The sequence below is a fragment of the Marmota marmota genome, unplaced genomic scaffold, assembly GCF_001458135.2.
Source record: "Marmota marmota marmota unplaced genomic scaffold, marMar, whole genome shotgun sequence".
NCBI lineage: Eukaryota > Metazoa > Chordata > Mammalia > Rodentia > Sciuridae > Marmota > Marmota marmota.
Genome location: NW_026000252.1, coordinates 1787596 through 1811168, shown reverse-complemented (window position 1 = coordinate 1811168; position 23573 = coordinate 1787596). Strand labels below are relative to the sequence as shown.

The following is a 23573-nucleotide window of genomic DNA, read 5'->3' as shown; positions in this document are numbered from 1 at the left end:
AGGCCATTAACAACAAAATAATAACTAATAATCAAATATAACAGTAAATTGTCATGAAATTTTGGGAATGTAGTCTTTCTTTTTATTTCTGGAATTCCTCCTTTATTATTTTGAATCATGCTTGACTACCAGTATCTGCAAGCATGGAAAGTGACACTGTAGATAAAGGGGGGACTGTTGTATATCAAGCTAGAAAGCTTTTTCACATAATGGGAGAAAATTTTGACAATTTATATGTCTGATAATGGGTTAATATCCAAAATATATAAGGAACTCAACTCCATAGGAACAGTAGAAATAATCTAATTAAAAAGTGGGCTAAGGGCCTGGATAGATGTCTTCCAAAGACATGCAAAAAGCCAACAAATATATGAGAAAGTGCTCAACATCATAAATTAGAGAAATGTAAATTAAAACCAAAGTGAGATATCATCTTGCCACTGTTAGAATGGCTATTTTTAAAAATAACAGCAACAAAACAAATTCTGGAAAGGATGCAAAATAAAGATAATTCTCATATACTGTTAGTGAGAATGTAAATTAATATAGCCATTATCAAAAAGTGATGGGAGGTTCCCATAAAAATTTAAAATAGAACTACCATAAAACCCAACATTCCCACTTCTAGGTATATATTCAAACAATTTAAAATTAAACATACGTGCACTTCCATGTTCATATTGGCATTTTTCAAAAATGCATGATAAGGCATCAACCCAAATGCCCATCAATGAATGAATGGATAAAGAAACTGTGATACATATATACAATGGAATGTGATCCAGCTTTTAAAAGGAGGGAAATTATGTCATTTGCAGCAACACAGATGAACCTGATGGTCATTATGCTAAGTGAAATAAACTAGGCACAGAAAGACAAGTCCAGCATCTTCTCACTTATATGTGGAATCAAAAACAACTGAACTCATAGAAACAGGGAGCAAAATGGCTACCAGAGGCTAGACCAGTGAAGTGAGTGGAGACATTTTGGTAAAGGGTACTGTTTCAGTAAGACAGAAAGAATAACTGGTAAGTATTAAAGATGGCACAACTGTTGATTAGCTGAATTCAATTGTTCTACATTGCAAATGTATATCATAGAATTGCTATGTATTTCATAAATATATACAATTATAATTTGTCAATATCCAATTATTTTTTTTCAAGAGAATTCCGTCTGGAGTTGTACTAACCTGAATTCTAATCTCTGATTAGTTTGGTATTCGATTGAGGTTCTCTGAGCCTCAACTTTCTCATTAACAAAATGGGAATGATAATATCTATCTCACAGGATTCATGCATAAATTAAATGAAGTAATCACTGCAATGTGCTCAACATACTTTCTGGTACATTATGAGAGCTCAATAAACTTTAGTGCTTTTAATGAGTATGCAAGGGAATTTAAACAGGAAAATGGAGAGAATTCCTGGAATTCTTATTTTTTTTTTGTCTTCTCTTGAGTACATTTCAAATTTCCCTTTCCTTATTCTTTGTCTAAAATGGATTGTTAAAATTGCTAAAGCTCAAAAATTTCAATGAAGACTTTCAGAATATTTTACAGTATTTGATGAAATACTGACATAGGAGCCATTGGCATACAACAAAACAAAATGTACAAATACATACAGCATTCATATCCAAAAAAGCCTGTGTATAGCAATCATGAAATAATATCTACTTCCAATTTTTACTTTTTTTCCCTCAGCCTTTGGCCTTTCATAGTGATAAACACATATAGATATTAATAGATTTGACTCTACAAATATAAAGCTTTTGTGGATTTTTCTGTGATTCTCATTAGAATACTGTCAGTCTATTAGTAACACTTCACTCTAACATGCTGCTTTTAATCTGCCGGGGGCTTTTAAAACTGGTTTTTAAAATCTATTTGGATTCTGGAGAAAGCAAGAATATTTAGCTCCTAATGGGGACTTGGGCTGGGAAAAGAGAGGTTTCCATATATATATATATATATATATATATATATATATTTTTTTTTTTTGCTACTGAGATACATTTTATTTGATTATATTTTGATTATTCTCTGAATTTTGGATATTTGAAGATCATATATAATGAAAATCCAAATAATGTTTTTCAGTAAAGTTTGTGACAGGTAAACATTTGAGAGGAATTTCTTTTACTTACTAAAAGAAACTAGTACATAAACTACATGTCATAAATCTATGTCAAATAACTCAGTGCTATGGTGAAATGGATCACCAGAAACTGATTGATAGATACTGTAGAATCAAATGTTTTGGGGCTCAGTTCAGTGGTGCATATCTATAATCTCAACTGCTTGGGAGACTGAGTTAGGAGGATCACAATCTTGAGGCCAAAGTAGACAATTTAGCAAGACCCTGTCTCAAAATGAAGAAAAAAAGGGACTGGGTTGTAGCTTATTGATAATGTTCTTGGGTTAAATTCCCATCACCAAACAATTTTTGAGAAGGGAGAATCTTTCCAATTAGATGGAATGATATTTTTCTAAGAGTAAACTATTTAGTGTCATGGTAAGAAGATCATCTCCTTTTTTTTTTTGTTACTAGGAATTTAACCCAAGGGGACTTTACCATGGAACTACATCTGCAGACCTTTTTATTTTTTTATTTTCAGTCAGGGTCTTGTTAAGTTGCTGAGGGCCTTGATAAATTGCTGAGGCTGGCCTCAAACTTACGATTCTCCTGCCTCAGCCTCCTGAGTCTCTGGGATTATTATTGTACCCAGCAAGAGTATCATCTTGAGAGACAAAGGAGAAATATTTTTATCCAAAATATCTAGTTAATATTTGATGATAATGTGTACTAGTCAGAATGGTGGGATGTTTTGAGAATAAATAGAAAATCTCACAGTACCTAATTTAATTTAAAATTTTGACTTTGCAATTTGTTTTCTTCTTAATTTGACCTGATCAATGAATATTTCATTTCTGATAGACCTTCAGGTGACCTTTCATGTATTATGTTTATGTTGAACATTTATCACGCTTTCAAGTAAATACTAGAAGATAGCTTTGATGTTTATATGTTTACATACAGAAGATTTAAACTTTTCATTCAGAAAAAATCTTGACTGTTATTGTGCTTGAGGTTCTCTCTTGAGATAACACAATTACAACACTGTAACTGGGGTCTTGTAGTCAGAGCAATAGCAACTTATTGTATTGTGATTTGTGGCCATTTATTTAATCTCATTGTACCAGTTTCCTAATATGTATAAGGGAAGGGGTAACAACTATCTTGAAGAGTTGCTATAATGTTTAAATAACACAATATCTGCCAAGCACCTAGTATAGTACTTGCACACCATAGGAAATCAATGAGGAGTTAATATTATCACTTAAGGCTAGCCTTGGCTTTGATGATTGGGTAAAACAGAAATCCAGCAAGTGAGCTAGCTGTATCTGTTCTTGTAATTTGTTAAATCCTTTAAAGGCCCAGGGGCTTGTTGCAGTCTGGGAAGTAGAGACGACTTGCTCACAGAAAACTGATAGGCTCCCCTAACAGATTATTCTTGACTTAAAAAAGGAAAAACTTCTTGAATCAATTGATAAATTCAGTTAGTGGCTGCATCTTTCTTTTGCTAGTGAAACTTTGCAATTTGGTGTTACCCCTCCCTCTGGATGTAATCCTTTAGATGAGCACCCTTGGAAACTTTCCTTGTTCTGGAATCTCAATGAGCTCTGGACCATAGACTTAATAAACTTCATCTATGAATGAGCCATCATTACCATTATAAAGGCTCACTAATCACTGTTGAAAGCCACAAGTTAATTATTGTATAAGGGTTGTATAACGTAATTTCAGGAACTAAATAATTTAAAAAATTTAAAAGACCATTTAACATATCTTTGACAAAGAGCCAGAAAGTAAAAGATGGCCTTAGTTTAATAGTTTAACAGAGATTTTACAACTCATCCAACACTCATCTAAATCATTTAGTATGTTAAGGTTGCAGTGTTGAAGAATAGCATTTCCTTTGGACAAATGGAATTCACACAAAAGCTAAAATTAATACAAATAAGAATAATATCAGCAATTAGTACTTTACAAATAAACTTGATTGTATTCAGAATTTGAGTGCATAGATTCTAGAACATATGCCAATCTGCTGTTAATTTCTATATAAGTGTAGTTGCCTAAAGGATTGCTTTGGTTTGTTTGCCTTTGTACATGCCTCTGTCCTTCAGTTTCAGTTCCTTGTATTCTATAAAACTTGACTTTAATTTTCCTCACTATATATGCATTCTACATATATTACAAATAAAATTCTACTTAAAGGCAGAATGGCAAAAATGACCATTGTGTCAGAACCACACTTAAGTAAATGTATACCACAAAGCCTGGAGATTTTGACATGTTCATGCTAAGCTAGATACAGTATATCTTCACAGAAATGAAGTATAGGGAAAATTGTACAAAAGGGGTTATTTTGTTGATTCCACAACAGTGATGTTTTTGAGTAAATACCTCTACAACCTTTTGCTGTAACTGTATTGGAAAGCAATATGAGTGGGATCTATAAGTATTGAGAGGCCCAGCATAAGGGCACAGTCAGAATAAAGGTATTCTTAACCTTTTACAACTTTTAAAATTTGCTTTAAAGGTGATTAGGGTAAGGCTTTTATGTATACATATAAGCATTCTCTCTCTCTCTCTCTCTCTCTCTCTCTCTCTCTCTCTCACACACACACACACACACACACACACTTCTAAATTTAGACTAGAAGATTTTTAGGGCATTTAGGGCAATGCTCAGAACCTATATTTATGTACATGCTGGCTCAGTTGGAGACATTTTGTGGGGTATGGGAGGCCTCTTTGAACACAAGATGGATATGATCTTGGGCCATCTGGGGAAGAGAAAGTGGGAGTAGCTGTGAGCCAATCTATTTGTAATTCTCTGATTTACTGAGGGTCAGTTTGGGAATGAGGTTCTCAAGGGATTGACTAAGCTTTTTTCCACCATGCCTCCTGCCTCTGAGCAGGATATCTTCCCATGTTTACCCTGTTCTGTTCATTGTTCCCTTCTTCTCTGCAGAACTTTCTTAAAGCCACATGATGATTTAATGGCAGAGGTAAAGACAAGCTCTGTAACTTTTCTTGTGATTAGGGGCATAATAGCAAGGACACTTTTCAGATTCCCAGTAAACGTGTGCTGTCTGGTACCATAAGGGCAACTTCTTGTTAATTCAATTGGCAGATCAGACACAAAGAACTGTAGAAAATATCTGGTAGTCATTTAAATGGAAATTGAGCCAAATTATTTTTCGTCCTTTCCAAGGGGAAAAAAAGGATAATACATCTAAGCAGTTGTATCCAAAGAGCACATCCATGGTCCCGTATCTTTTAGGAGCAAAAATAGCAAATGCAAACAATATCTAAGTGTTGTTTTGCTCAGTAGCACCTAGAAACAATTTTAGTCAAGGTCCCGATTGAAACAGTTTTTACCCATGTCAAGCTAGAGATTAGGGAAGGTGGCAGATGAAATCAACTTAGGGTCTGGCACCAGTTATGAAGGGAAGCAGGTCATTGGGTTGTGTTTATGGAGGAAAGAGAATGGACTGCGAGATTGTTATCATTGGAGTCATTGTGGGGAGGGGGAGACCCTAATTTGAAGCCTTGGCCCCCAGACTAAAGGAGCCCAGAGTGCTTTAAGGACTCACACATAATTGGCCATACATTCCACAGGAAGAAGCCCTGCCTCTGGCTATGTCCCTCTGCCTTGAAGAAATGGAAAGGCAGGAGGGATCAGGGCCGGAGCCAGTGGGGGAGGGCCCTTTTGGCATCCTGTGAAGACCTTTCTAAAGCATCTCCAGATTTTCCAGCCTCAGTTTCAGGCTTTATATTAAAAACTGGCAGGTCTTGATAAGTTTCAGCTAGCAACTGGGGCAAGTGAACAGTTTCTTTTACTAGCACATCAGAAGGCAGTGTCATATAGAGTTTGTACAGTACTGTTTATTTATTTATTTATTTTGGAGCTGGGTGATCTCATGCTCTTTGACATAAATGTTTTGTGCAAATACTGTCCCAGACCCAAGAGAAAGAGAAAAAGAACTTAGTACTTCTCTTTATCCCTTGAGGAACCAGATAACAGAAGGACAAACAGGAAGTACAGGTTTTACCAGCCAGAAGCCTGGGGTGTAGTTAGTTCACTTTGGTAAAAATACATGATGATCAACATGAAAACAACCAGCTAAGTAGTTTTCATTAGTATCCAATTAGTAGGTGATTTGGTTGCTAAATGCATTTGCTAATTCATTAACAATTAGGTAAATTGAATTTAATGGAAATGATTTAAATTAAAAAATGCTGCACATATTAATTTTAACGTTATAGATTAAAATCCATTTGTTGCCTCCTCTATCCCCTTCCTCTCTCTCTCTTTCAAATTGTGCACAGTATACAGGCAATTAGAGCAAGCAGGGTAGATTGTTTTTCTCATTTAAAATATCTCTTCTCTCTGGAAATCGGTCCTCCAGTGGAGCATGTCTGTCCGTGTCTCGAGATGAGTGTCAGCAACAAATGGTGCATGTGCACATAATACTGATGGGGATTGTGTGTGCACAGTGAGAGCAGGAAAAACCCTTTGCAATACTGTGAAGGATTCAGGAAGGTATTTTAGAATTTGGAGGGGCTTAAGGCTTGATTCCGCTGCTGATATTGAATAGCAGCATGACCAAATGATTAACAAACTTGCCTTTCTTGAAATGTCTCAGGGCATAGAGGTTCTCAAATGATTGCAAATTGGTTAATGACTTAAGAAAAAGCACGTTGCTTTCTGTAAACAAATAAGTTTGCTGGATTTTCTTAAACAATTGGATATGTTTAAAAGGTAACCATATAGACCAAGTCAAAAATATATTGAGCTGGAAAGCTGATTTTATTTTTAAAAAATCTCACAATAAGCTTTGCATTTCAGGATAATACTTTGAAGACTTACTATTTCACCTTATTTTAAATAACTTCATTTCAGCATTGCTGGCAGTGATTATAAAAGTTGTGACATATTCCTGTTACATTTTGGGTTATTTTCATTGTCTTTCTGACTTTTTTCTGATCTTCATGTATATCTCACAATTTCCTGGAAAAAACAACCAGTCTTTTACCATCATGGATCACATTATTCAGTTTCCCTTCTTATCAAATAGAATATTGAATTAGCAAGGCTAAACAGGTAGACAAAGCAAATGTCAATGTGGAATGGTCTTTTAATTTTTAATAATTGATAATCAAACGTACAAGCTGGTTGTTGTAATCTAGTCAGTGTGTGTAGTTGAGAACAATAAGCTGCTGCGCAGTATGTCTTTGATCATGACTATACAACAGTGGGAGACGATATATGGGCCCATTGTTTTTGGTGACTTGCTAAGGCAGTTCACATTTCTGAGAAAGTGACTAGTCATATAGCAATATCAGTATTTTGCTTTCAGTTCCTATTAATAGGTTATTGAAAGTTCAAGTGAATGTTGTTGAGGTTGAGCGAGTGAAAAGTTATTTAATAGTGTCTCTTAAGTATGAGGAGATCATTCACTGCTGACTTCCATCAGAATCTCTAATTTCTCTAGGAAGACCTGACCTTGTTTTCTGTAACATGAGGGTCAGATTACCATTTACCTTACGGTCAGCTACTGTGCTCATAGAGTTGTGTTTATTTTCTTTTTCTCAGATATGTGGCCATAAACATTGAGATAGAAACATGATTAGACTTCTGTCCTCTTTCACTTCAAGAAGACAGAAGTAAACTTCTGTTTTCTTCTTTCTCATTATATTCAGTTGTAGGAGAAAATATAGAAAAATCCTCTTAAAAGGAAATGGTTGATATTCTTTTTCTTTTAAACAGTTAAAATGCCAAGAAAAGGAAAAGAAGAGTCTTTGAGTGAAGCAAGGAGCACTAGCTAGTTAAAATAGTAAGGAGTGAGATGGAATCTTAGAGTAGTTTTCATTTGCATTTCTCTAATTGCTAGAGATATTGAACATTTGTTCATATATTTGTTGATAGATTGTATATCATCTTCTGGGAATTGTCTGTTCAGCTCCTTAGCCCATTTACTGATTGGCTTATTATTATTATTTTTTGGTGTTAAGATTTTTGAGTTCTTTATATATCTTGGAGATTAGTCCTCTATCTGATGTCTGTGTGGTAAAAAATTTACTCCCATTCTGTAGGCTCTCCATTCACTTCACTGATTGTTTATTTTGCTGAGAAGAAGCTTAATTTGAATCCATCCCATTTATTGATTCTGGGTTTAAAAAAATAGTAACGATTCTAATAGATTCTAATGAGGATTGTATTCTTGTTTTTTTTGTGTATATATACATATATATCTAGATTGGGTTCTATCTATCTATCTATCTATCTATCTATAAGGTTGTCCTTATTATTTCTAGCATCAACTTTTCAGTTGACCATTGGACTGATAGACTTCTCTATCACTATTTTTTATTTTTTTAAAATTTATTCTTTTTAGTTATACATGACAGTAGAATATATTTTGACATATCATACATACATGGAGTATAACTTCCCATTCTTGTGGTTGAACATGATGTGGAGTTACACTGGTCGTGTATTCATACATGAACATTCAAAAATTCTGTCTGATTAATTCTACTGTCTTTCACATTCCCATTCCCCTCTCTTCCCCTTATTCCCCCATGTCCAATCCAGTGAACTTCCACTCCTCACTCCCCCTGCTCTGGCCTATTGTGAGTCATTATGCACATATCAGAGTGAACATTCAGCCTTTGATTTTTTTTTGGATTAGCTTATTTCACTTAGCATGATAGTCTCTAGTTTCATGCATTTACCAGCAAATGCCATAATTTCATTCTTGTTTATGGCTAAGTAATATTCTATTGTGTATATGTACCACATTTTCTTTATCTATTCATCTGTTGAGGGGCACCTAGTTTAGTTCCATAGCTTAGCTTTTGTGAATTGAGCTGCTATAAACATTGATGTGGCTGTGTGCCTGTAGTATGCTGATTTTAAGTCCTTTAGGTATAAACCAAGGAGTGGGATAGTTGAGTCAAATGGTGGTTCCATTCACGGTTTTCTAAGTAATCTCCATACTGCTTTCCAGAGTGGTTGCACCAGTTTATAGTCCCACCAGCAATGTTTGATTGTACCTTTTTCCTCACATCCTGGCCAACATTTATTGTTACTTGTATTCTTTTTTTAGTTGTAGATGGACACAATACCTTTATTTTATTTTTATGTGGTGCTGAGGATTGAACCCCGTGCCTTTCACATGTGAGGTGAGCACTCTACCACTGAGCTATAATCCCAGCCTGTTACTTGTATCCTTGATAATTGCCATTCTGACTGGAGTGAGATGAATTTTTAAAAAATATTTTTATTAGTTGTTGATGAATTTTTAAATTTATTTGTATGTGGTGCTGAAATCGAACCCAGTATGTGCTAGGCAAGCACTCTACCACTGAGCCACAACCCCAGCCCCAAGATGAAATTTCAGTGTAGTTTTAATTTGCATTTCTCTAATTGCTAGTGATGTTGAACATTTCTTCATCTATTTTTTGACCATTCATGTTTCTTCTTCTGAATATCGCTAATTTTTGAATTGGCATTTAGATATTACAGAGATTTTCTTTGCATTTGGCATGTATATGGCATCATCAAGCACCCTAACTATAGAAGCTGGGATTCTCTACATAGAATGGAACCTTAAAAGCCACGAATGAAGATTTAGCTAACTTTTATTATCTCCTACAATAGGGAAGGTGGTGGGGAGGCAAAGGACTTATTCCTATGTATCCCTGTGCAAACAATTGAGTAATATTTCTTAGTTTCCTCAGTTAAAAAATTCTCCCAGAATATACTCTGATATTTTCTGAGGCTGATGTAAACTGTAACATGCACAGAGACACAAAAGACTAAAAGGAAATAAACCAAAACATTAACCAATGAACCATTATTATCTTTGGGTAAAATTGTGGATGATTGTATTGTCTTTTTGTAATTTTGGCCTTCTTTAAAGACATGTATTAAATTATAATCAGAAAAGTTATAAGTAATATTTCGTCTCTAGCTCCATTTTGAAAATTATATGGGCTATTTGGAAAGGTATACTTGTAAACCCTAAGATAATATTATAGAGTAAGGTTGTATTGTCTTTGTTAGAAAGATTCAAGAACTCAATGTGAACGGACAAAAGTTAAATGCTTCAACCATGGAGCAAAGACCAAAAAAGTTTACATAAATATATTGTTTTGAAATCTATTATTCCAATTATTTATTATTGTAAACATTCTAGATCATTAAATATTTTTATAAAACCTCATTCTTTTTGGCTGCATAGTCTCCGCTGTATGGATACAGAGTAGTTTGTTTTGACTTAATCATCCATTAGATTGTTTCTGACTTTTACATTTAGAGCTCATGCTATAACTAACATTCTGCAACATAAATATTTGGGTGTGTTTCTGTTTGTTTGATCAGGATAAATTATTAGAATTTAATAAGTTGTTTCTGTTTAGTTCCACCTACAGTATTTAAGTAGAGAACAACTGGATTTTTCCCTGTTTTACAGATGCAAAAGCTCAGGTCTAGAGAGATTCAAGATGTGACAAAGGTCACATGACAATATTATTTGTCCTTTGGTTTTCTGATTCAGTTCTGTATTTTTTTCTACTTTACCACAGTTATAGTAAAACATAGTGACAGATCTATAGTGATTTAGCTGTGCTATCTGTGAAGGAAAACTTAATGCAGCCATGGCCTTAAAATAAATTTACTTCCATGATTATTATTACAAACTCTAATATATGGAATTTGATATATAGTTAGGACTTACTTCCCAAAGGCGTTCTTTTATATTTTCAATATGTTTTCTGACTTACATCTAAAATATCCAATATAGAGGTTATGTTTAACTGAGAGATAATAGCCTAAAGTGATTTTTTTGTAACTTTTTGGTCACCAAACGTTGGTTTATAGTGTTATTTTTTATTAAGTGATAGTCATTCCAATTCAGTGTCAAGACATTGAAAAGATTACTTCTGTCATGATTAAATCTGTTCTCAAACTACCATAAGTAACACTTAACATCTACAAAATGAACTGAAAATTTTGTTGACTCTCATTTTTGAAAGAAGAAAGAAAAGATGATTTTTATGTCAAGACTCCAGAATTAAATGGCATATAGCAATTAAGATGGTTTATTTAAGTCAGGCACAGTTATACACACATGTAATCCGAGCTACTTGAGAGGCTGAAGCAGGAAAATAGCAAGTTTGAGGCCAGCTTCAACAACTTTGAGACCTTGCTCAAATTAAATAAATAAATAAATAAATAAATAAATAAATAAAGGATTGGGGATGTAGCTCAGTAGTAGAGTGCTTCATAACATGTGTGAGATCCTGAGTTTGATCCCGATACCATAAAGCAAACAAAAATAATAAAAAGGTGGTTTCCTTAAATGAAACATCACAAAAAACAAATGTAGAACATAAAACAAGCAGCCATCTCTATGTTCTCAAATAAAAACAATATTGCCAAAACGGCAAACTGCATTAATTGCCTTCATTTTTTCCCCATAGTACTTAATTCTTAGAACACCTAGGTATCATAGCTTTTGTCTGAGGATAGCCCATTCACAACTTTCAGGTCAGCAGGGAGTCATATCTGAACTCTGGCCAAGGCTTCTTGCTCTTTGCCTTAGAAAATCAATATGATAACATCATTTTACTGTGGATTTCCATGTAGATCAGACACAAATTGGGACTAAAACATTCAGATTCTAAAAGCTAAGATAATGCTTAATCTTATTAGAGGCCATGTTTTCTTTAGTATCACCTTACTCTGGGACCACCTCCCCCCAGGTGTTTAATAGGTACCATTGCTTCTGGGGTTAGGAGTGCACTGCCTGAAGTCTTATTGTATCCTGATATGCCTTTTGGGAAAAAAGCCCTTTAAGTGTTAACAGAGTCAGTATTCTGTTTTAGATCACTGTAGTAGTTATTTCAAATCATATTATCCTAATGAAATAAGAGTCTTTGTAATATGAATTTTGTTGTGTTTGACAAAAGATTGACGATGTCTAGGAATTATGATCATGTTACAGTAATTGCCTAAAATGTGGTATTAATGTTTCTCACTTCAATTGTTTTGTGTTGATTGAACAACCCTTGTGGTAGATGGTAAATCTCAGTGGCATTAGTAATAAAGATCTAAATAGCCTAATCATGTTTCTGAATACAGCAGTTCACCAGTGTTTCAGGAAATGACTTTTTTTTGTCAAGGTGCTTATATTGAATTCAAATAGGGATAATAGTGTAGGTCCTTATTGCTTAACTGTTTTCAGGTAGCAAGAACTATATTTTGAATGAGTACTTCTACTGAAGTTAGATTCTCAAGAATGTTCATGTTACAGTAAGAATCTTGAGACAGATACTTATTGATGGGTTCATTCAACCTATAAGTATTTGTTGAACATCTACAAAGTTCCAAGTACTATCCCAAGTACTGTAGGGATGATATGAAAGATCTAGTTTCTATTTTCAAGGGAATTTATAGTTTGGGTGACAAAAGGCCATCTATATGCTATCCCCTTTTGGGCTAAGGTTGGATGATAGAGAGGCTATCAATAAAAGATGTGAGAGGGATTGAGGGTATAGGTCAATGGTAGAGCATCTTCTTATTATGGATGGGTCTGTGGGTTACATTCCTAGCACCAAAAATAAGCAAGATAAAAAAGAATACGAGAGACTGGGACATCCATTATAAGGAGATATAATAACCTGAGCAAAATCTTAGAGGCAAGAAAAATGAGCTTGGTGAATGCCAAAAAACTATTTTGGCTGAAATAAAAAATTGAAGCTGGCCTCAAACTTGCTTAAAGAAAATAGTAGAGTGGAAGAGAAAATTTAAAAGGCAGGCATTTCTCAGCTGTTTTCTAGGGTTATATGCTTAGAATTCTATAAATACAAATAATTAAAAAAAATTGTCCAAATTAAAGCAATACTCAGAGAACAAAATCTCAAGTTAATCTGTACAACATGTGGCATTGTAAAATAACCCTTCAGGGTGTCCTGTATTAAACAGCTCCCACTTTAGTTTCTGTGTATATCTTGTAGGCCACCCAATGAAGACATTTGGAAATGAGAGACTTATACTGAAAATTTTGCCAGAGTAGTTAAGTTCTCATTGGATCAAACTGACCAGCTGTATGATTTCAAACTCACTACTCTTTAGTCAAACGATGTAGTATGTATTTTTGGATGTTTGGGGATAAAAGTCATTGATCAAATGATCTTATGTATGAGTCCTTCATGTGATATACTCCACTAGCCAGAAAGGGCCCAGAAGCTATCTTTGCCACATTGCCTGTTTTTCTCATGTTTCTATCTCAGTCACTGCCTTCATCTGTCATGTTCTTTTAAAAGCAAAACCCTGGAACTTTACCTTTGAAATCAATATTCTTAGATGAATTTTGTGATGTTTTCACTGAATGGCAGGCCACCAGAGGTATGGGTGATTGCAAATGGTAGATGAAAAGTAAGTCATTTATATGTGACTTGGAAAGTCTGTTTATACTTACACTTGACTATGGGTGAGTCTGTTTTTGAAATTCACTTTCAAACTAAATAATGAAGTTATACTGCAAAGGTCTGACTTGAGCTGCTGAGAGGCTGGCCTGATTTCCTGCAACCTGCTCCATGCTGGGCAGAGAATACAAACATTGCCCGTTGTCCAACCTATTACTTACATAGCATCATCCTAAGTACTACCGACATGTCTAACTGAAATATTTTATTCTGTGGCTTACAGCTATTTCCTCTTCATTTTTCCTCAATAATTATGGAAAGGACCATGGTCAGAGGTCTTAAAAAGAAAAGTAGGATAGTTGTGTATAGGGAACTACAGCAAGAGAAATATAAGCATAAAGTGGAAGGCTTAGGGTTCAATGACATAAACAAATCTTTGTAAGACTGCATGAAATAAAGAGGTTGATGCAAAACAAAGATAACACAACATTTAAAATGTATTGGTCAAACCAAACAGAAAAGTTCACACAGAATGAGAAAAATAAGTTTCTCTAAGATAAAAAAAGAAAAAAATGGGATGGTTTATGCATTTGCAAAATGCAATTACCAAAGGTTTGGAGGGCCAGATGCCTAAAGAACTTGAAATGAGAGAATTGTAAAATTATTCTTGAAAAAACAAATGAGAATAATATTGTTTCTCTACTAAAGCTTCAGTGTTAAAATGAGGAAGAAAAGACTTGGTGCAAATTGAATCCCAGGCAAACCTTGGAAGCTTTTCTTAGATACCACAGCAAGAACTGAATCATTTCTAGGATTTCCAGAGTGTAGTCTGTTCCTGAAGAAGAACAAGACCCTTTCAGTAAACCACTGCGGATTTAAATCTCATGAATGTGTCTAACCCTTTTTGGGGGAAACTATGCATTTTCAACCATTAATGCCTCTTGTTCTCTGTAAGAATTTGGTAAGTTCAGTTTACCTAGTCAATATCATTTGTTTGACAAACTAATTATAACCTTTCTCATTCTTTATCCGTTCACACTGGAGTGCCCAAAGGAGTGCCCAATCTTATAATCTGGCCTCATATGGCAGCTTTGTCAGCCCCCTGAAGATAATAGCTAACTTTTTAAAGCTGTATTCTACTTTGTCCCCTGTGGGACCCAGAATAAGTATGTTACAACCTAGGAGGAAAAGCACCTTACTCGTATTCTTGGCACTGTTTTGTTCATTTTAATACCTCTTGGATGATTTACATCTCAGCAACACTTCAGATTTTTTGGGAAAATATACAGTTGAGACTAGCAGAATACTGCCTGCACTTTTTTTTTGGCTGGCCTGCCTGGGAGCCTGCAAAGTTGTCTGTGGTATTTGTTCATTGGCAAAAGAATGCCAAATGGTAGTGTTTATGCCTGGCACCATTTTTAAATTCATTAGTCTTGCATTTTACTTTTGTAGTAAACTTCTGGGATGGCAGCTTGCCAGGGCCCATTAACTAAAGTTTAGAAGAATTTGTGGTAGAGATTCCAGCTGTCTGTTACCTGTACAAATCCTGCCAGTTAGATGACTTTCACTAGGGCTACTTTATGAGGGTATAAAAACTTCTTAGCAAATTCAGCTTTTTATAAGGTACTGCACAGCCCCTATTTCAGGAAAACAGTCTGTACCAGGAAATATAAGGGAAAGGAAAGACTTTTAAGCTCTCTCTGGGGGTGCCTTTTAAACATGTTAGCCATTTTGGCAGTAGGCACTGAGTGAGGGAGGCAGCCATGGTTCAGAAGGGATGATTTTAACATCTGTGATTTGAGGACACTAAGTGAGGCAGAATAGTCATAAATGCCCTAGCACTTGGGCATTTAGGTCAGGCATGTTTCTTCTAGCATTGGTGCTGTTCCTGCCTGATACTGTAGGAATGAATCAGTGGCACAAGAGCTCTTAAGCCCTTAGAGCAAAATAGAAGTGAAGGGAAAAGTAGAGGCAGACTTTGAAGCCAGTTAGGCGAATGTTTAGTTGAAGTAGCTAGGGTCACTTCAGTTGTAAAAGGTTAGAGATATCACCCGAATCTTACTTTTTTTTATCCTCTCATCTGTATTTTTTTCTATCCTCATCCTTCTTAAGATCTTACCAAAAGGCGAAAGCAACTAGGAGTGAGGAAAAGATGGTTGAGTGGAAGGATAAATCTTTCCAGTATTTTAATTGCTTTCTCCCCTATTTCTACTCCAGCATTATTTGTTGCATGAATAGTTTTGGCTCCAAAGGACCATGAATTATATTTACAAAAACAGTGCCTTTAAATAATATTAAATGTTTTAGGGACATCAAGATGCTCACAGAAGCAGTTAAGCAGATAAATATGTTTTTTTCTGCAAGAAAACAACATTTGCTTCCTTTAACATTCCCCTGACATTTATATACCAAAGGAGAATATCTGAACCGCAGAGGAAAAAATAAATGGAGTTTATGGGTACTTGAAATAGGAAACTACACTTTTCTTCCTGTCATGGTTTTGAAAAACCTTTGAGGAATATCTGAAGATTTTGATGTGCTTATAGTCATGTACTAAAGCTAACCTACTATTATCTTCAGGTTCCTTGGATATTAAACAGGTTTGAAGCCACATTAAGGGTCAAACTTCTATCTTATTTGGCATCCTTGTCAAACCATATGGAAGGGATTAAATGTATTTGCACCATTCTGAGTTTTTCTTTATTAATATGAGATAATATGATTCTACTTACTGTGTACTGTATAGTTAGTTGCACTACTCAAGAATGGTTATATAGTAGCAACTATACATCATCTAATCAATTATTTATCCTACTTTATAAGAGGTTAAAATGTATGATCCCTTCTGTGGTGTTTTTTAAGGCTTTTACATTTTTAAAGGGAAATTCTTTGGGTGCGTCAGTTGCTGGTGATGGTTAATATCTGTATGACATCATCTGTAGGGAAAAGATGACATATAGAACAAAAATTGATTGTGCACTTTCCATGTGAGGTATATGAAACAATGAGAAATATGCCTCTGATGTTAGAGGGGAGAGATGAATGTCTTAAGTTGGGCTGTAGGAGTAGTGAGAGAGTAAAGCTAGAGCTGAGTGTGAGAAATGTTGAGAAGAGAACTGATATGGATGGATGAGGATGAGCAAAAGGAAGGAATGAAAGATATTTTACTTTCAGAACTCTTAGTTATTGGGAAGAAACTTAATGATGCCTTCAGTAGGAATAGGGAAGCTATTTGAAGCCATAAGGATTCTGGAGTGGTCACTATAGGAGGAAATATGATGAATTTGACTTAGATCATGTTAAATTTGCAATATAAGTAACCCACTTATGGGGAGATATCTAAGAAGGAGTCAGAAATGTTGACCTAAAGCTCCCAGAGAGGTTAAGGCTTATAGAGAAATCTAGAATTTACCCACATAAGGCATCATCATTAAAATGTAACTAGGAAAGTTTGCCAAAGAAGGGTTTTAGAAAAAAAGATCTGCAAAGAGATAGTCAGAGGTAGTCAGAATGAAAACTTTGAGAGTATTGTTGGTATAGAAGGCAGAGAGGTTGAAGAAAAAGCAGTGTCACATGATACAGAAGGGTAGAAAATGATGAAGGCATAAAGTGGCCATTACATGTAGCAACTTTGAAGACAACTGGTGACATTAGAGAACCAAGCTTCATTAGAATGATGGGCAGGAAAGTCACAGTGAGTAGAACTGAGTAAGTGTTGATTGCTCTTTTAATGTATTTGGGAGTGAAGAGGAAAGAGGGTATGGTAGCTTGAGACAGAAGGGAAGAAGAAGTTAGGTGGAGACAGAGGCAGGGAATCATAGAAATCATGAACCCTCTGAAGCAAATGAAATCAATTGTTCTTCCAAATGTGGCTTGAAAAGAAGGATTCCTTCTACTCCCTAACAATTGCTCTTAGAGTCATGATTGGTACATCATCATTGAAAGATCAGAGTTGGATTTCCACGTGTGAGAACTCATTACAGACATAAGAAGCAAAGTGTTCATTTCTGTAGTTGCCCAAGATTCCTAGAGCCACCTCCCCCCAAAAAATAAGGAGGAGAAGAAGAAGAAAAAGAAAGAAAGAGTCACGCTCACTTGCCAACCTGTGGAAAGTTCTTGTTTCTATTCTGTGCTTGTTATTATGTTAGGTTGTTGCATTCAAGCTTGAAATGTGTTTGTGTTACCATGGTTTGTATCCATAATCTTTCTCATCATGCTTAAGTTGCTAGTGTTTACTGAACCCCAACAGGTATGGCAATGCAGACCTTTAAGAAAAATGCATAAGAAACATGCATAAAAACTTCTGTTACTTCTGGATGCTGTGTGCACTTTGAATGAAGTTATACTTTTGAAGTTTGCTATAATTTACTATGTTTTTTTTATAACTTTGATTCCTTTTTTCTTAAATTAGAGCTTTATTATACATAGTAGTTGGGTTCATTCTGACAACTTCATATATGCATGGAAATTGATTACAATTCATGATCACCCCCTTTCCCCTCCTGGCCTTTCTCCCCTCTCCCTTTCCACGTTTTCGACTCTACTAGATTTCCTTTTGCTCCTCTATTAATTTGTATTTGTTTGGTTACTATGATTTGATTTTTGCAAGGCATTATTTGATTCTTCCTAGGTGCCATGCATCTTCTGATCTCAGATGACCATTTTGTGAGCAACACAGAAGATATTAAATGAAGCCTATGTTTTCTGAGACATATAGTATTGTCTTCTTTACCACTAGGTACATCCAGTTTCCTACATTACATTTCCTCTTCATGTTTTTGTTTTTGTCAGAGTTGGGGATGGAACACAGGGCCTCACACATGTTTGGCAAGAGCTCTGCCACTCAGATACATCTCCATCCCTTCTTCTTCAAATTTTAAGTGTGTGAAAGAAAAGGATAGGAACAAGGACAAAGAAAGATAGGTAGTGCTGAATACTGGAAGAAAATCTGAACTCAGTGAAAGTTACTAGGAAAATCAGACCTAACTTCACCTCCATTCTACTGGGGATCTGTGATAACTGTTTATAGAGGCTTTTTAGGTTTCTTACCACTTCTCTGTGTGTGTGTTATTAAACCTTGTCTGTTCCCCCTTAATTATTAGCTGTAAAACCCTTTACAAAACCTCAAAAGGGTTTCTGGGCTTAAGTAGATACAGATGGGGAGGAGGGGAAACTATAGCTCTGTTCTGCTTGGTGGTAACCCAAGAGAAAGCTTGAGTCAGAGTAAGTATTGTCAGCAGAGAAAGGGAGGAAGAAAACCAGCTTCCAGAGCCCATTGAAGAGAAAGTGAGGGTTGACTTGAGGGATTCTGGGAAAGACACAGGAGTGGGTACCCTTTTCAAATCGTACTGTCTCATGAGGTCTTCTCCTTTTCCTCCAGGGGGTACTCATCTTCCCTTTCTCTGGACTTTATGTATACCCTTTTAAAGATGTCTATTCTTAACTATTTTGTATTTGTTGTTATTATCTTGTATTTTAGCATGTGTAGACATGCTCTGCATAACTATGCTTTGGCCAATAATGGACTGTATATGCAATGGTGGTACCATAAGATTACATCACTTAGTGACATCATAGCCATCTTAGTTTGTGTGAATACACTCTATGATGTTCCCACAGTGACAGAATTGCCCATTGGTGCATTTCTTAGAGATATCCCATCGTTAATCAGTTCACAAATATAGCTGTTAGCATGCCTCATCTTTCCTGGTTAGACTATGAGCTCCTTGAGGGAATGTACATACTTTGTCTTTACTACCCTGGTATCTATTTTAGTGCCTTTCCTTAATAACTGCTTATTGTATTTTGACTAAATGAACAAGTAAATGTAGGCTAGTATATGCCATTTCCCCCATTCATTCTACAAGTATTTCTGAGCACTATCATTATGGGAATAGAGGGGGTTTTGAAAATGGAGGCCAGTCCTTCAGGAGCTGCTTTCCCATGTGGAGACCAAAGACTGTGCCACCTGTTGATTCCATTAGGCCTCATTCTGTTGTGTGCTAGCTAGTAACTCTTTCACATATTTTCCTCATTTCCCCAACTTGCAATTTAAGCTAATATTCTCTTTGCTCTGAAAACCTATCAATTCTCTTTCAGTCATTTATTTTCTGGCCCCGTAATCCAATAATTCAATATCTGGTTCAGTGAAGACTCATTGTCAAACCCGACAGTGACAGTAACAAACTCCTTCCTGGGAGCTACTCAGCCATTGCAAGCCACAAGGGAATCTTAGAGTAAATGATCTTATTCAGGCACTAAATGATAGGCTAGAAGCCTGAGAGAGAATGATTTGTTCTTTCCTTAGTATATTCATCCCCAGAGGGGTCACTTCCACGTCATATTTACTTATTCCCTTTTCTAGTCCGGGTAATCAACTAGAGAAGTTTTGGGGCCATAGCTTGACCTTTGAGGGGAAAAAAACCAAGTTCTTTGAAAATGACTTGAGTTTTTTTTTTTTTTCAAGAATAATGCAATAGCACGTTACTAGGGATATATTTTAAATTGGGGAAGTTCTATTTCCTGTATTTGCTAAGAATATTATAAATGAGTTAATATGCTACTGTAGGTTAAGATAATCTGGAAATATATCTGGGAAATCTATTTCAATTACCTTCTGGGTGCTTTTACTAAAAATAATAAATTTCAAAGAATTAAGAGAGTCATAAAAGGAAGTGTTATGAGGGGAGTATGCATCATTTTTCACCTTCAAAATTAAATATTCACTGTGGAATTATGCACTGTCAGGGTCACGGCATTGCTTGTTGGCATTAATAGCTGCCATAGGTAACTGCTGAAGAAGGTAAAGGGGATCATTTCCCATAACACAGTGATTAAAACTTGCAATTTACTGAAAATCCCCTAAATAAATAGCGACTTAATGCTCAATTGTGCACTAAAGGGGATGCTGCTTCATATTTACAATTTGCATATGGATACACTGTTGAAACTTGCATTTGCATATATAAGGTATTGATTTTGGTTAATGGAACATGAGGTCATTTCTCTTTAGTTTCTCTGGATTTAAGTATCATTCTCTTTCTCTCCTTATTGCTCACAGAAAGGAATGCAGAAAAATAGCTTCAGTTGATTATGTCTGGAAATACTACATACAGTGGTCTATTCTTTCAAGTTTTTCTACTTAAATTGTCTATATACCTTAGTAATCTCAATAGCTGGCTACTGCTTAAAAATAGAAATTTGCATGACAAGTAATAGTTGCTTTACCCAGCTGCTTAAGTCAGTCTAAAATGCCTGAGACATCCCTATAGCATTGTCTATTAAAACCAGTGAGGCCCAGTGGGCCTGGCTCATGTGAAGTGGCTTGGTTGAGATTGTTGGTATACAATGCAGTGAATTGCCTGGCCCTCCTAATTGTGCTTAAGATTTAATGCCAAAATGGTGCTAGGGCTTAATTAGATGTGGGCTGCAGGTTTTTTGTAACTATCAGCTTGGTTGCTTACCAATTACCACATGTAAGAAAAGATGAAAAAGGCATTCCATTTTACTGAGACAACAGAATCAACTGATTTACAACTGCTTCATTTTAAAGTAAGTAAACTTTGTATAGATTTTTGGTGCAGCAACCAAAATCCAAACGGATTTTCCCTCCTATCAGTGTGTTTGCCTGTGTGAAACGTTTCTTGTCTTTTTTCTCTCTCTTGTTCAATTCAATAAGAACATATTCAGCTCATTATAGAGTAGGTACCCCATGGAGAGGGTTGCTTGTGACTTTCCAATACAGAATCACAATATTTATATGCATCTCTTTTTTGAAAAATTGCAAAAGTAATTTATTTTGTAAAATACCATCTGCAGTAGTGTGTTAATTAACTTGTTTTGTTGCTAATATGTAGAAAAATAAGAGTAACTATTATGCTTCCCAATACCCAAACCACACAGTGTGATGTTACCCCTTAAATGTTATGTTTGCCATGATAGGCTTGATTTTTTAGCATATAAATAGAGAAAACATTAATATTAAATATCTTTTTATTTTGTGTGGGATATAAATAAAAAGACATCCCACAGATAACTGTAATTTAATTTTATTGAAGAAAGGTAACTTGTAAATAGGACCACAGCTGGACATGTTAAATTATAAAACAGAAAACAATACCACATTTAAAATACTAATGTCTAAAAAGGAAGTTTGTAGTGCCTAAATCACAATTTCAACATAGGAAGAACAGGGACATCCTTTTTTTCCATTGGCAAGTTGTAATTTGTGTAAAACACCAGATATGTTTCAATAAGCTACTTAAATGTAAGGGAAATTCAGAATGAGAAAAGATCCAAAATGAGTGTCACTTCAGTTCCATTTTATTCACAGTTTGTGAGTTGGGTTTCCCACTCATTTGAATCTGAAACTTTCTTGTTTCATAAATAAATGTCAACAACAGCAAAAATGCCAAATCAAATGTTGGTAAATTGTAACCCATTTTCTTGTAAAAATCCTCCAAAACTTTAGAATTGTAATCCCAAGAAAAAAAATATTTTAAAATCAGGAAGCCAAGCCAATATTTCAGTTACATTTGGGTTCCAGGCAGACAAAGCTGTCAGAGATGTGAGCATTGACTGTTCACAGAGATTAGGGATGGGGCTAAGCCATGATGGGGCCAGGTGGAAAGGAGAAGCGATGGGAGTTGCAGCTGTTTGTATCTCCCTGCCACCATGATATGGCAACAGCTGGAGAACAAATTTGGTATAAATTCCCAGGAGTTACCATTGGTTAATGTGAGCCTTCCAGGAACACATACCAAATAACAGCCTACTTTCCTAATTCTATTATGGGAAATTTTTTCAGAGCCAATCCCTGTGAAATGGGATCAGGAATGGTTTGAGTCAAAACCGTGAAGTGAGTGCAATTTGGGTTTCACGCCCTGTAACCTTCACTTCATCTGTCATCCCTTATTCATTCTAAGATGCCCAATATCCTATGCCTTTAAATACAACCCCAATTATCATTTGTCCTACCTGTCCCCTTCTGTTCCACATCACCATCCAGCTGTATCTTTTTCCAGAAAATACCCTGTGATGAAGGTTTGGAATCTGTGGCCCTACCCTTTTCCCCCTCTATGTAAAGTTAGCTGGGCATTCCTATTTTTCCAGATACTGTCCATGGGAAGGGAAATGTGCCAGGAATCAAACAAGGCTTAAAACGTTATCTCTCTTAAGAATATTTTCATGCTAACCAAGAATGTGGTTACATGGGCGTGTGTGTTGATGCTTGTGGAAGTTGCACGGTGCCTTTAATACAAAAGGATGAAATGCAAATGATAGCATTTATTAGTTCTGTGGCCTTCTCAGCACTCTTCAAATATCATCACTTGGGTGACCCCCTTCTCTGACTGCAAAGGCTATCCCTGAATAGAAGATGTTTACATCCATTTATTTACTGCCTGCCAGAAACACAATTTTAAAATGTTCCTGTTGTCCAGCAGAGCCAAGAAGAAACTTTCAAGATTATCAAAGTGTTCATTCTTATTTAGAAAGAGATGACATCGTTCTTCAAAATTTTTCTGTTACTATGCTTTAAGAAAATATTTTTTTCCTTAGAGCATTGGTCAGAGGATTGAGACCCTGATTTATGACTATTCTATTGACAAGGGGTTATTGCACAGATGTTTTATTTGCTGTTTCTAGGGGCTTATCAAAAATAATTGACTAGCTGTCATTTTCTACATAAGACCAATTACTATTGACCCAACTTAGCTTATTGTTTTCATTAATGTCTAATAAAGAATGAAAATGTTTTGAATGTTCTTAGAATTGCCATGAGAAAAGCAGTGCTAAGCAGAGCCAAAGTTCAATGCCAACAGTTTACATGAGCAAAAGCATGTCCAGTATGCATTTAAATCCACCCAAGTGATGTGTAGGGGAACGGAGGATATAGAGGTACCAACTCCAGCTGTTATTGCAAACATGCAGGTGCTGCTCTGCCCATTCACATCATGTTCCATGTGAAGGGCACCATCTAGAGTTGTGCAGGTCACAACCATATGTGGAAGCCTTGGAGGCAGTAGGGTAACTTCTATCTCTTTTGTGATGAGTGTAGTCAGA

The 23573-nt window shown here is 35.6% G+C and overlaps 1 protein-coding gene and 1 long non-coding RNA gene across 2 annotated transcripts in view; one reads left to right on the top strand and one right to left on the bottom strand.

The window, feature by feature from the left end:
• Positions 1 to 23573, top strand: part of Gpc3 (glypican 3) — a 370154-nt gene that overhangs the window by 63388 nt on the left and 283193 nt on the right. The gene's annotated exons all lie outside the window — the stretch shown is intronic.
• Positions 1991 to 23573, bottom strand: part of LOC125614231 — a 62950-nt gene continuing 41367 nt past the window's right edge. Inside the window, exon 2 of the long non-coding RNA XR_007344835.1 lies at positions 1991 to 7086. This is a non-coding gene — a long non-coding RNA (uncharacterized LOC125614231). The remainder of the gene's footprint in view (positions 7087 to 23573) is intronic.